Below are 11171 nucleotides of genomic sequence, written 5' to 3' on the forward strand. Positions count from 1 at the left end.
TTTGACACATAGGGGGAAAAGACATTATCATTCCTGCCCTCCCTACTTCCTTAGGCCATCGTCTCCAACTGCCTCAGCCTAAGACACTGCCCTGATCCTGCCAGCACCTCAGTCAGTGCCTCCTCAGGCAACAGTGGGACAGCACCCTTCGCTGGGTACAGTTTCCAGGAGTGCTGAGGGGGGCATGCCCGGCGAGGCCTGGGATTCACTGAGAGACACGGTGTGTGGCTATCACACACCTTCGTGTCTAGTTGTCCAAATCACAGAAAGTGCAGCTCTCAGGTTTTTGCCAGGTCAGCCCAGCATCCGCCTCCACCCGCTGACTACACACACATGAGTCAGGGGTTCAGGGTGGATCCCAGGGGCTTGAGAAGCAGAGATTTTCCTTCCTGCTCTGCAGTGGATTCCCTCATGGCTGATTCACCTGTGCCTCAGTTTCAAACCACAGAAACCAAGGATTTTCTAGTTGTGCAGGAGAGTCCAGTGATTGTAGCCTCCTCACTCCCAATCCATCTTATAGATGAGAAAATGGAAACCAGATGGGGGAAAGGGGCTTGTCTGACATCCAACAGCGAGTCAGCAACAAGGACCCTAGCGTACAGGTCAAAACACTGTTTTCCAGATCAAATCCCAACCCATTTTATTCCAGAGGTGTGCCCTTGGAAGAGTCACTTTACCCCTTTGAGTCTGAGTTTCCTGCTCTGTGAAAGTGAGGGTAATAGAACTTCTTTGTGGGGTTGTGGAGAGGGTGAAGTAGATTAATATATGTAAAGTGCTTGCAACAATGCCCAACAGAGTAATTTATAATTGTGGGCTTTTGTATTAGTTACCTGTTCTAGATACTAAGCATATCTCAAACTTTCGGGGTCTTAACACAATAAAAGCTTACTTATCACTCTTGGAACATGCTGGCATTCCTTATTGGGCAAATTGATGCCATTTAACTGTGTTTAGTGGGCTATTTCTGGCATGGTGACCAGGAACTCACGCTCATTGGATCTTTTTTTTTTTTTTTTTTTTTTTAAATGTATTTTATTTATTTTTTTTTTACAGAGAGGAAGAGAGAGGGATAGAGAGTTAGAAACATTGATGAGAGAGAAACATCGATCAGCCGCCTCTTGCACACCCCCTACTGGGGATGTGCCCGCAACCAAGGTACATGCCCTTGACCGGAATCGAACCTGGGACCCTTGAGTCCGCAGGCCGACGCTCTATCCACTGAGCCAAACCGGTTTCGGCTCGCTCATTGGATCTTATAGTTTCACTGTCCCCTAGGACCTGGGAGTCCTCTGCTTCCAGTCACCAGAAGTGGAACGAGAACATGAAGGAGCCCCATCAACTTCTAAAGCCCCAGCCTAGAGGTGTCTCACATCATTTCCACTCACACTTCACTGGTGAGAGCCAGTTACGTGGCCATACCTGAGCACAAAGGGAGTAAGGAAATATTGGCCCAGGCTGAGTAGCCACTGTCCAGTAACAAGCCCACAGTATGGGCTGGGAGTGCAAATATTTGTAAACAGCCATCTCTGCAACAGCTAAGCCCTGAGCATGCTACCAGCCAGGGTATCTCAGTTCTGCTGCCCAGGGCCTCCCCACGGGTCATCAATCCCTTGACAGCAGAATTCAAAGTAGCAAGAACAGATACTGCCTCTTGAGGCCCAGATTTGGAACCCACATAACATCACTCCTGCCACATTCTATTGGTCAAAGCAAGTCGAAAGTCAAGTTCAGGTTTAAAGAGTAGGGAAGCTGACCAGTTCTTGATGGGAGGAGCTTCAAAGAATCTGTGGTCACTTGTAGTCTATACACATGGCTGGAGGAGGAGAAAGAGCACACTCAGGAAGAGGGGTATTCTGGGCAGACCAGCACAGCACTGAATGTCCTCTGCAGTAGCCATCGGGATTCTAGATGGAACGTGGTTACATCATGCACACATGTAACCTATGGCACCCACAGATCCACTGAGGGAGAGGAAAGGGGGGAGAGAGAGAGAGAGAAGAGAGAGAGAGAGAGAGAGAGAGAGAGAGAGAATTTAAATAGTGCCATTGATTCCAGAACACATGCCTTAGACTGAACATGAGACAAAAATAATCTAGAAACCATTTGTGTTTTGCTTTGCTATTTTCCTTTGGAAGGCAAACCTAAGAGAGTCTATGAAGACTATGAAATGACTATTAATCAGACCTGTTTCCCTTTCCCTTAGGTACCAGATTTAACCCATTATTTTCAGAGGGTTGGGAAATCTATATCTATTAATTTGATTAAACCTTTGCCAATACATCCTATCTAATAATAGACAAATATGCAAATTGACCATACCTCCGACACACCACAAGCCACGCCCACAAGCCACGCCCACCATCCAATCATAGCGAGTATGCAAATTAACCCAAACCAAGATGGCTACAGCCACAGAGAGCAAGGTTTCCTAGGTAACAGAGGAAGCCAAGCTTTCTGCCAGCAGTTGCAGGCCTAAGCCTCCACTCAAGCTACAAAGTTTCAATTATAGAAGGTAAACAAATTCAAACAAATGGAGGCAGAATGGAGCTTGAGAGAGCAGGCCAGGGTTGCCGCCGGCAACAGGGGAAGCAAAGCTTTCCTCACACCCTGGCTGGGCCCACCCGCTTAAGGCAACAAAGTTTCAATTATAACCCCAACACAAATGGCTGCGGGCCTCGGCGGGAACCCCAGGCTTGGCTCTGCTCCAGGCTACAAAGTTTCAATTGTAGAAGGAAAATAAATTCCAGATACCAGGGCCTCTGCTTGCGTTGCCAGGGTGCATGACCGGCCTGCAAACCACCACAGGCCCCTCGCTCAGGCTGCCCCATGCCCCAAGGGAACCCCACCCTGATCCGGGACACCCTTCAGGGCAAACCAGCTGGCCCCCACCCCTGAACCAGGCCTCTATCCTATCTAATAAAAGAGTAATGTGCAGATTGATCATCACTGCAACACACAATATAGCTGCCCCCATGTGGTCAAAGATCCTGCCCCCATGTGGACACAAGATGGCCACCACAAGATGGCCAGCAGGAGAGGGCAGTTGGGAGGCACCCGGCCTGCAAGGGAGGGCAGTTGAGAAGGACCAGGCCTGCAAGGGAGGGCAGTTGGAGGTGATCAACCCTGCAGGAGAGGGCAGTTAGGGGTGACCAGGCTGGCAGAGGAGGGAAGTTGGGGGCAAACAGGCTGGCAGCAGAGTGGTTAGGGGGTGATCAGGCTGGCAGGCAGAAGCGGTTAGGGGCAATCAGGAAGGCAGGCAGGCAAGCAGTTGGGAGCCAGCAGTCCTGGATTGTGAGAGGGATGTCCAACTGCCCGTTTAGGCCCGATCCCACTGGGATCGGGCCTAAACGGGCAGTTGGACATCCCTTGAGGGGTCCCAGATTGGAGAGGGTACAGGCTGGGCTGAGGGACAACCCCCCTCCGTGCACGAATTTCGTGCACCGGGCCTCTAGTAGTTTTATAAAATGCCTTTACATTACCACTTGCCTTAAATGTTTTCACAATACCTGAAAACTGAAAATTTAGTTCATCAATTTATAAAAAATATCTCTCACTCAACTATATTGTCATACCGGTCCTTACTGTTCAACCTGTCAACTAAATCAGGCTTACTTTTCCTCAGAAAAGTGATGAGCATTTCAAGGAATAGGGTAAAATCTACTGGAAAATAAATTTTGGAATAAATCTCAGAAGGTAGTGTCCTAAAAATAGTCAGGCTATATTTACATGATTTTGACCCAATATAATTATTAAATCTATTTTATAAGTTATAAAAACAAAATAAAAGCTCAATGTATGGTTATTGATTATTTCATTTGTAAAGTTTGTAAGTAAAACGATGTGAAGCCAAAATTAGAAGTTTTCTAAGAAGTGAGAAATATGATAAAAAGCATATTTTGAACTCTGGTGTTGGTCTTGAGAATCAATTAAATAAATATTTCCATTAATTTCATTGGACAGTATGATCAAATTTTTCTATGTATTTAATGAAAAAGAAAAGACAAATTTTGCTAAAAAATGAAACAAAACACAATTAACCCACAGTCAGCATATTATAAATGAGAGATAGAAAATATGAAACATTTACAAGATGAAATAAGATGAAGTTTGTCAATACATAGAATAAATAATTTATAATAATGATTTGATAAAAATGGCATTTAGCTACTTTGTTGAATAATGCACACAAATATGAAAAACATCACATAAAAGTTTTATCTGTTTTTTTCATTGTATCTTGAAAAACACAATAGTCCCCAGAAACATTAGAGTTATATTGGGGGAGTTAAAGGTCTTAAAAATCGCTATTACTGCCACACCACACTCTTCTATATACCTGGATTCAGAATATTCCAGCCTGAGCCTAGAGTCCCCATTTTTAATGCCAGGAAGATGTATAGGACCTAGAAAGGTTTTGTGCCCTGAGGGATTGGGGTGGCTTGACTAATCCTTAAATGGGGCCTCCCCTTTGTTTATAGCCTGGGAGGTTTCCCATCCCTAAAGGGAAGACTCTGTTTTACTTTGTTGTAGTGCGGGAAGGGTCAGAGTGAATACAGATGCATCTGGGGAGACCAGCCTCAGGAAAGAGCATCATCGGAAGCTGAGCATCTGGACGCCAAGTTCTCTCAAACTTGCAATGCTGTGGCAGCATCTGCTACTCTCACCTGGAGCACCATTGCCCTAGGATGCTGGCATCCAGGACACCATCCAAACAAACTCTTCAGCCCCGTCCCCATGGAGCAGCCCCACCTACGTGTCTAGGTCCAGCTGCCCCACACTTTCTCACACACTTTGCTCCAGGCTGGGAAGGGGGGCGGGGGGCTCCAGCCCTCTTGTGGAGGAAGCCCACAGATGTCTAAGTCACACAGGCTGGACATAAGCTCCCTGGGAACCCCATGTGCCTGTGGGAAGGGCTGCTGGAGAGCAGGAATCTGTTCCCTCTTCAGAGCCTGCCCCAGAGAAGAACAATGAGCAGGAATTTTCCTTTCCCAGCCCTGCTAGGTTCTCTGGGAATTCTTTAACAATCAAGTGGGGCTGCAGACGTGCTGACAGTGTGGGTTAGGGGAAATGCCAGGACACTGAGGCCAGCACAGCTGGACTGCCACCTCGGCTCTGTTGCTCATCAGCTGTATGACTTTAGCGAGTCACGTAGCCTCTCGGAGCCCTAATTTCCTGACGTCCAAAAGGCAGATGTTGATATATAACTCACAGAGTTTGGGGGTGATTAAAGGGGAGTACACACCTAAAGTGCTTAACAATGCCCTGTGACATCCACTAAGTCCCGCAGTCCCATGCTCTTCAGCTCAGGGTTAGGACTCCTCCCCCTTCCCCTCCCCCCCCCCCCGCCCCCGCTCCACCCTGCACTGCCTGGGGCAAGCCCAGGGAGCTGCTACTCTATTTCCCTACCAAGTAGGCTCTCTGGGCTCCCCTTCCTCTGGCAGCCCCCAACCCCAGCCCCCAAAGCTTCCTCAGACTTCACAGTCAGGGACCCTCTCTTTGAGCCTGAACCACTGGGGGTCTCTCTCTCTCTCTCTCTCTCTCACACACACACACACACACACACACACACACACACACATGCCCCAGAGGCTAGAGGCTGCCTTCCTTTTGGGCTGAAGCCAAACCCAGAGAGAAATGCAAAATACAAAAAAAAAAAAGAATGGAGCCCGTTCTGTTTTCGTTTTTATTTATCTTAGAGATTGGAAAGGAGGGAGGAGGGAGGAGAGAGAGAAAGAGAGAGAGAGAGAGAGAGAGAGAGAGAGAGAGAGAGAGAGAGAGAGAGATCTGATGTGAGAAAGAAAGGATCACGCTCCAACCAACTGAGCTATGCTGTCCAGGGCAAATGGAGTCCTTTTGTTGGGGTTTTTTCATTTGTTTATTTTTTGTTTTAAAATTTTGTTAATTTGAGAGAGAGAGAGAGAGAGAGAGAGAGAGAGAGAGAGAGAGAAACAATGATTTGTTGTTTCACTTATTTACATATTCATTGATTGCCGCAACCTTGGCTTATCAGGACAAAGCTCTAACCAATTGAGCTAACCGGCCAGGGGCTGAGTCTTTTTTACATTCCTCCAGGATCTGTGAACTCCGGGGTAATGAGACAGATGTGAAATGAATATGGGGCTCTTTTTTAACCCTAGGTCCACTTAATTGCCTCAGTTGGGAGCGTCATTAATAAATGATTAATGGAGATGGCTTCTGTAAAAACTGAGTTATCTCAGATTGTTGCAACCTGCTGCCCAGATACTCCTCAGAGAGGTGAGAGCTGTTACTAGCCTCCGGTTGACTCTCTTCCCTTACACAGCAGATAATGATCCAGGCACAGGGACTCTCTCCCCAGAGATGAGCATGGGGCTCATTGTCAGAAGGGAAAACTCAGATCGAGGTTAAACAACTGGTTCCGAGTGCCAGGAGCGGCCGGTGTCCAAGCCACAGTGGGGGCCCCAGGGCCAGGACCTCCCAACCAGTAGGAGCCTGGCCGCTGCCCATCATGTAACCACCGCCCCTCCGCCTCTGTGAGGTTTAATGGAAGTCAACAAAATGCCAGACAAGGTGGGGGGGACAGGACGTACACACCCCCAAATGCAGCAGGCGTTGTCTTCAGGTGAGATCATAGTTTGCATTACTTTTGAAATCAGGGAGGAAAATGTTACCTTAAAGAATCTTGCTGCTCGCAACTCGCATTTTTTAGGGTGAAAATGTTTGGGTCCAAGGTGGGCAGAGATCATGAGGACCCCCATGGCAGGACCACGGCAAGAGAGGGGAGACCCCTGTCGTGCTGGGAAGATGGCTGTGCCGTGTGGTCTGGAGCTCCTGGCGGCCTCCAGGGACTTCCCAGCCTGCTGGTCCCTGACTGCCCGGCCAGAGAATCCACAGCCGAGTGTGTTTTCAAAGCCAAGGGCAGCGCTGCATCCACTTGAGCGAGCTGGGGGACTGTGGGAAGAGCAGGACGCCAGCCACCCAAAGGGACAAGGGGGAAGGCTTTAGCTGACCAGGTGTGCTTCTGGGTGCGCAGAGCCCTGAGCTGTCCAGAGCTTCCCAGTTCAGAAGTGACCACCGTGCCCCCAGGTTTCCCACTTTCCCTGTGATGACCTTAACTAAGGGACACTTCCTAGCCTTCAAAACACAATCCTGCAACTTTAGAGTCAAAAAGTAGGTTAGTGGCTGCCTAGGGATGGGGTGGGAGTGGGGTTAACTGTAAATGGTACCTGAGATCTTTCAAGAGGATGAAAATGCTCTAAAACGGATTTATGATGATGGTTGTGCCACTCTGTAAAGTTACTGAAAATCATTGACTTATACACACTAGCAATGGCTGAATTTTATGATAGGTAAAATACACCGCAATAAGTCTGGTAAAAAGATAAAAACGAAATAAATAAGTAAAACACCTACTGCGGATGTAGCCTCCATCCTGAAAAGTCCCCCCACTGCATCGCCACACAGAGCTGACCACCCCTTCCTCAGAGCTCCTGCGGCCTTCCTCGTGTTTGTTCTCACTTTACATCTTGAACTGTACCATTTGTGGCCGTCCCTGCATCTCCCATATGGACCAACGAAGATTTGAAAACACACATATAAACTTCAAGCTGCACCACTTGTCTCATCATCATGTTTATGAAACGGAAACCTGCCCTGGGCTCTAGGTGTCCGGCTGCTCACACACCTCCCTGGTCGGTGCCCTGCCCCTCGGCTCTGATCACAGTGCCCAGGCCACCTTCTGGGCCGAGGCTCACCTTCTCCTCCCATGACCACAGCCATCACACCCTGAGCCCACCTTCCTGGGAATAACCCCTGCCCAAGAGTCGAGGACAGGGAGAGCGTCTTTCCCTAGCACAGCACAGCCCCACGAGGCACCAGGCTTAATTCAAGAGATCCAGGACAGTAGATGCTTAACAAGTACAGAGATTCACTCATTCAGTTGCGTACTGTGTTTGTTTGTTTGTTTTGAGACTTCAATGACATTTTACTTAAGAAAAATTCCGTTGTAGATAAATAATTCTGCAGATATAAAATGTAAACAGTTACATCACTTGTCAGGAGCAGTACCATGCTTACACCACTCAACATCCACGTTGCGTGTTTGGCTGAAAATCAGATATATAAAATGAAAGACTCAGACTGAACAATCACCATTTATGCCTGCTCTGCTCAGTGTGGAGGAAAAGTCCTTGGGAAATGATATCTTATGTATGACTGTGTGCTCCTATTTTCAGATGAACGGTATATTGCTCATGGGACACATCACTTACAGAAATCTAAATAGGCGTTGGAACTCCCCAACAGCTAGTATAGACATGATTGTGCTACAGCTAGAGGCAAATGGCCAGAAGCACCCGGGCTGGTGCTCAACTGACTGCCACTCCAGCAGGAAACCGGAAGGTCCAAGGCCCGCACCGCAGGACAGGAAGGACCAGGCTCCAGACCATCCCTGGGGCCCGCAGCAGGAGGAGCTTAGCTCAGTGTGTACAAGAATGGACTCATAGCCAGGAGAAGCGAACCATCTGCTTATTTGCATTGAATGTATTACTCATGAAGTGTCCTCTTGACTTTATGTGATGGCGAGCTTTGAGTATGCCACAGATTTGCAGGAAACACCATATTCTTTTCACTTTACTTTTGTTGGGTGAGGTGGGGGGAGTCGAAGGGTGGTTATGGATGCCCAGCATCTTCAAAGACATGCTCTGAGTTATTCTGCCATTTAGATGATGGGACTTTTGCGAAAAGTCATGTAGGATTACCACCAATAGCTGTAACTAAATTAGGATTGGCAAGTAGCAATATTGGAGGTGTGTTGTTTTTTTTTTAACACGTTCATCATTTACAGTAGTTATTCCTGAATATAACTGGCTACAGGTTACTTTCCCTCCCTCCTCTGTGGTTATTTCATTGATAAGCACATAACCCTGAAGGATAGCATCATGAACAAAACATTTGAAATAATTTCTTATTAAAAAACTATAAAAATCTTAAATAATTCATGATATAAGAAAATCACCACATAATAGTTGCTTTGATAAACAAAATCTTACAAATTCAGTAATAAAAATCAGCAGCATAAGGTAAAGCAAATAAGCAAAAAAATTAAACCATGATAAAATAATTAGGTTTACATCATACAGTTAATTACAGCAAACATACAAGATAATTTTGTTGCTGTTCTAAAACAACTTAAGTTTTAAATTATATCACTTGAAATAAAAAAATAAACTACTTTACTACAAAATGAATTCTACATTTTTGAAAAATTACTCAAAATAAGACCACTAACTTAGTTCTCAAAGTAGTTCTATCAGTGACTAGACGACTGACTTCCCATCCCTCCTTTCCCACCCCCAGGCCCAAGTAGTCATCTACAGCAGTCCAGAGGTCCGGCTGATGCTTCTAGACTGCTGTCGGTTGGTATCTGGGTCGGTATCCGAGGTCAAAGTCGGATCTGTTGACATTGAAGACACGTCGTTGACAGACGGCAATGACGATGGATGCTGAGAGCCATTGATCACTGCTGCACCTGTGCTGATGGAGAGGGCTGCCCCTGTACAACTCCATTCATGGTTCTCTCTTCCAAGTCCATAACTTCCTTGTATATCAATTCTTCCCACTCTTCTATTGTGTGATCCCATCATCTAACTGCTTGTCAGGTATCTTTGGTGGTGGAGCCTCCACCTCGGAAGGGTCATACCAGATGTTGCCGTATGGGTGCTGGAGAGCTTCGTCCAAAGAGATCCTTTGGGATGCATCAATCACCAGCATTTTGGATAACAAATTCCTCGCCTGACTGGTTTTACGTTTGTTGTGTTCTGAGTCGGCAGGGAAAAGCACATCGGGGAAGAGTTTGTCAAAGCTACATCCAACATATTTAGTTCTGTTGGTTGTAGTTTCTTTGCGAATTCAGGACATGGTGTTCCAAGCTGTCCAATAATTTTATTCCACTGATCAATATGATCTGTACCTGGGAACAAAACACCACCTTTGATCATTTCTCCCATGATGCACCCAACTGACCAGATGTCAACGTTTTCTTTGTAGCCCGTCCCTAGGATGACGTCAGGTGCTCTGCAGTAGTGAGTCACTACGTAAGATGTCATCATGAAACTAGGTCCTGCAATCCTGGCCAGTCCAAGGTCAGGAAGCTTCAAAGTGCAGTCTGATTTTACTGCTATATTACTGGGCTTTCAGTCCCGATGACTAATTCCAGCAGAGCGAAGGTGCTTGATTCCACACAGCATCTGATAGAGAAGGTAGGACAGTCTTTCATGATCTAGTTCCATCTGAATCACTTGGCAAAGATTTGCATCCATGAACTTCATGACTATATAAACATCTTGAAATTCTTCTAGAGATTTCTGTGGTGTGAAAACATTCAAAAGGCGAATTATATTTTTGTGATTAACACATTTCCTAAGAACCAGCTCTCTGTAAGCCCGCATAGCATGGGTTTGATTCTGAAATGGCCAGCTTAGCTTCTTGATGGCAACATTTCTTTCAAGAATGGCATCATAAGCTGCACATACTCTTCCTTGAGCTCCTGAGCCTATAGGTTTTAAATTCTGATATCATTTCAGGACTGTGAATGTAGAATCTCCAATCTCTACACTACAAAAATTGCTGTCCCACTTACTTCTGCTCATGATGGCAAGCAATTAATTTAATGGCTTCATCCAAAAATTCACCGAGAAGTGGACAGCACAGCGAATGGTGACAGGGGAGCCCGTCAGAGGGACCAGCACTGTCTGGGCGGTTGCCACAGCCGTTACCCAGAGCTGCCCATGGCTCGCGTCCTCTGGCCTCGGCCTCTCCACTGAGTTTCATATTCATTTAACCAAAAAATATGTATCCCACCAGGGATATGCCAGACACCAGGCTCAGCACAATGGTGAGAACCATCACTTTACCTGCCCTCAAGGAGCACACAGTTCTTTGGAAGAGAGACATTACATGAACAATTACACAAATTCATGTAAAACTACAACTATTGCACAAGTGCTAAGGATGAGAGGTTGATGGTCTGAGGAGACCTGGTCAGGAGTCAGGGTAGGCTTCCTGAGGATGTGCTGACTCAGCTGAGAGCTGGAGGCAACAAAGGCGTGCTTTCCAGGACCACCCAGAACCCCAAATCCTCAAAGCCCACTGGTCTTCATGCACAGCTCCAAGTCCACAGGAAGAGCTGAGAG

The 11171-nt window shown here is 46.6% G+C and overlaps 1 pseudogene; it reads right to left on the reverse strand.

Annotated features, from left to right (window-relative positions):
- Nucleotides 1-9496: 9496 nt before the first annotated feature.
- Nucleotides 9497-10628, reverse strand: LOC103295183 (mitogen-activated protein kinase 8-like; annotated as a pseudogene).
- Nucleotides 10629-11171: the final 543 nt, after the last annotated feature.

The sequence above is a fragment of the Eptesicus fuscus genome, chromosome 3 (assembly GCF_027574615.1).
Source record: "Eptesicus fuscus isolate TK198812 chromosome 3, DD_ASM_mEF_20220401, whole genome shotgun sequence".
Classification (NCBI taxonomy): Eukaryota; Metazoa; Chordata; class Mammalia; order Chiroptera; family Vespertilionidae; genus Eptesicus; species Eptesicus fuscus.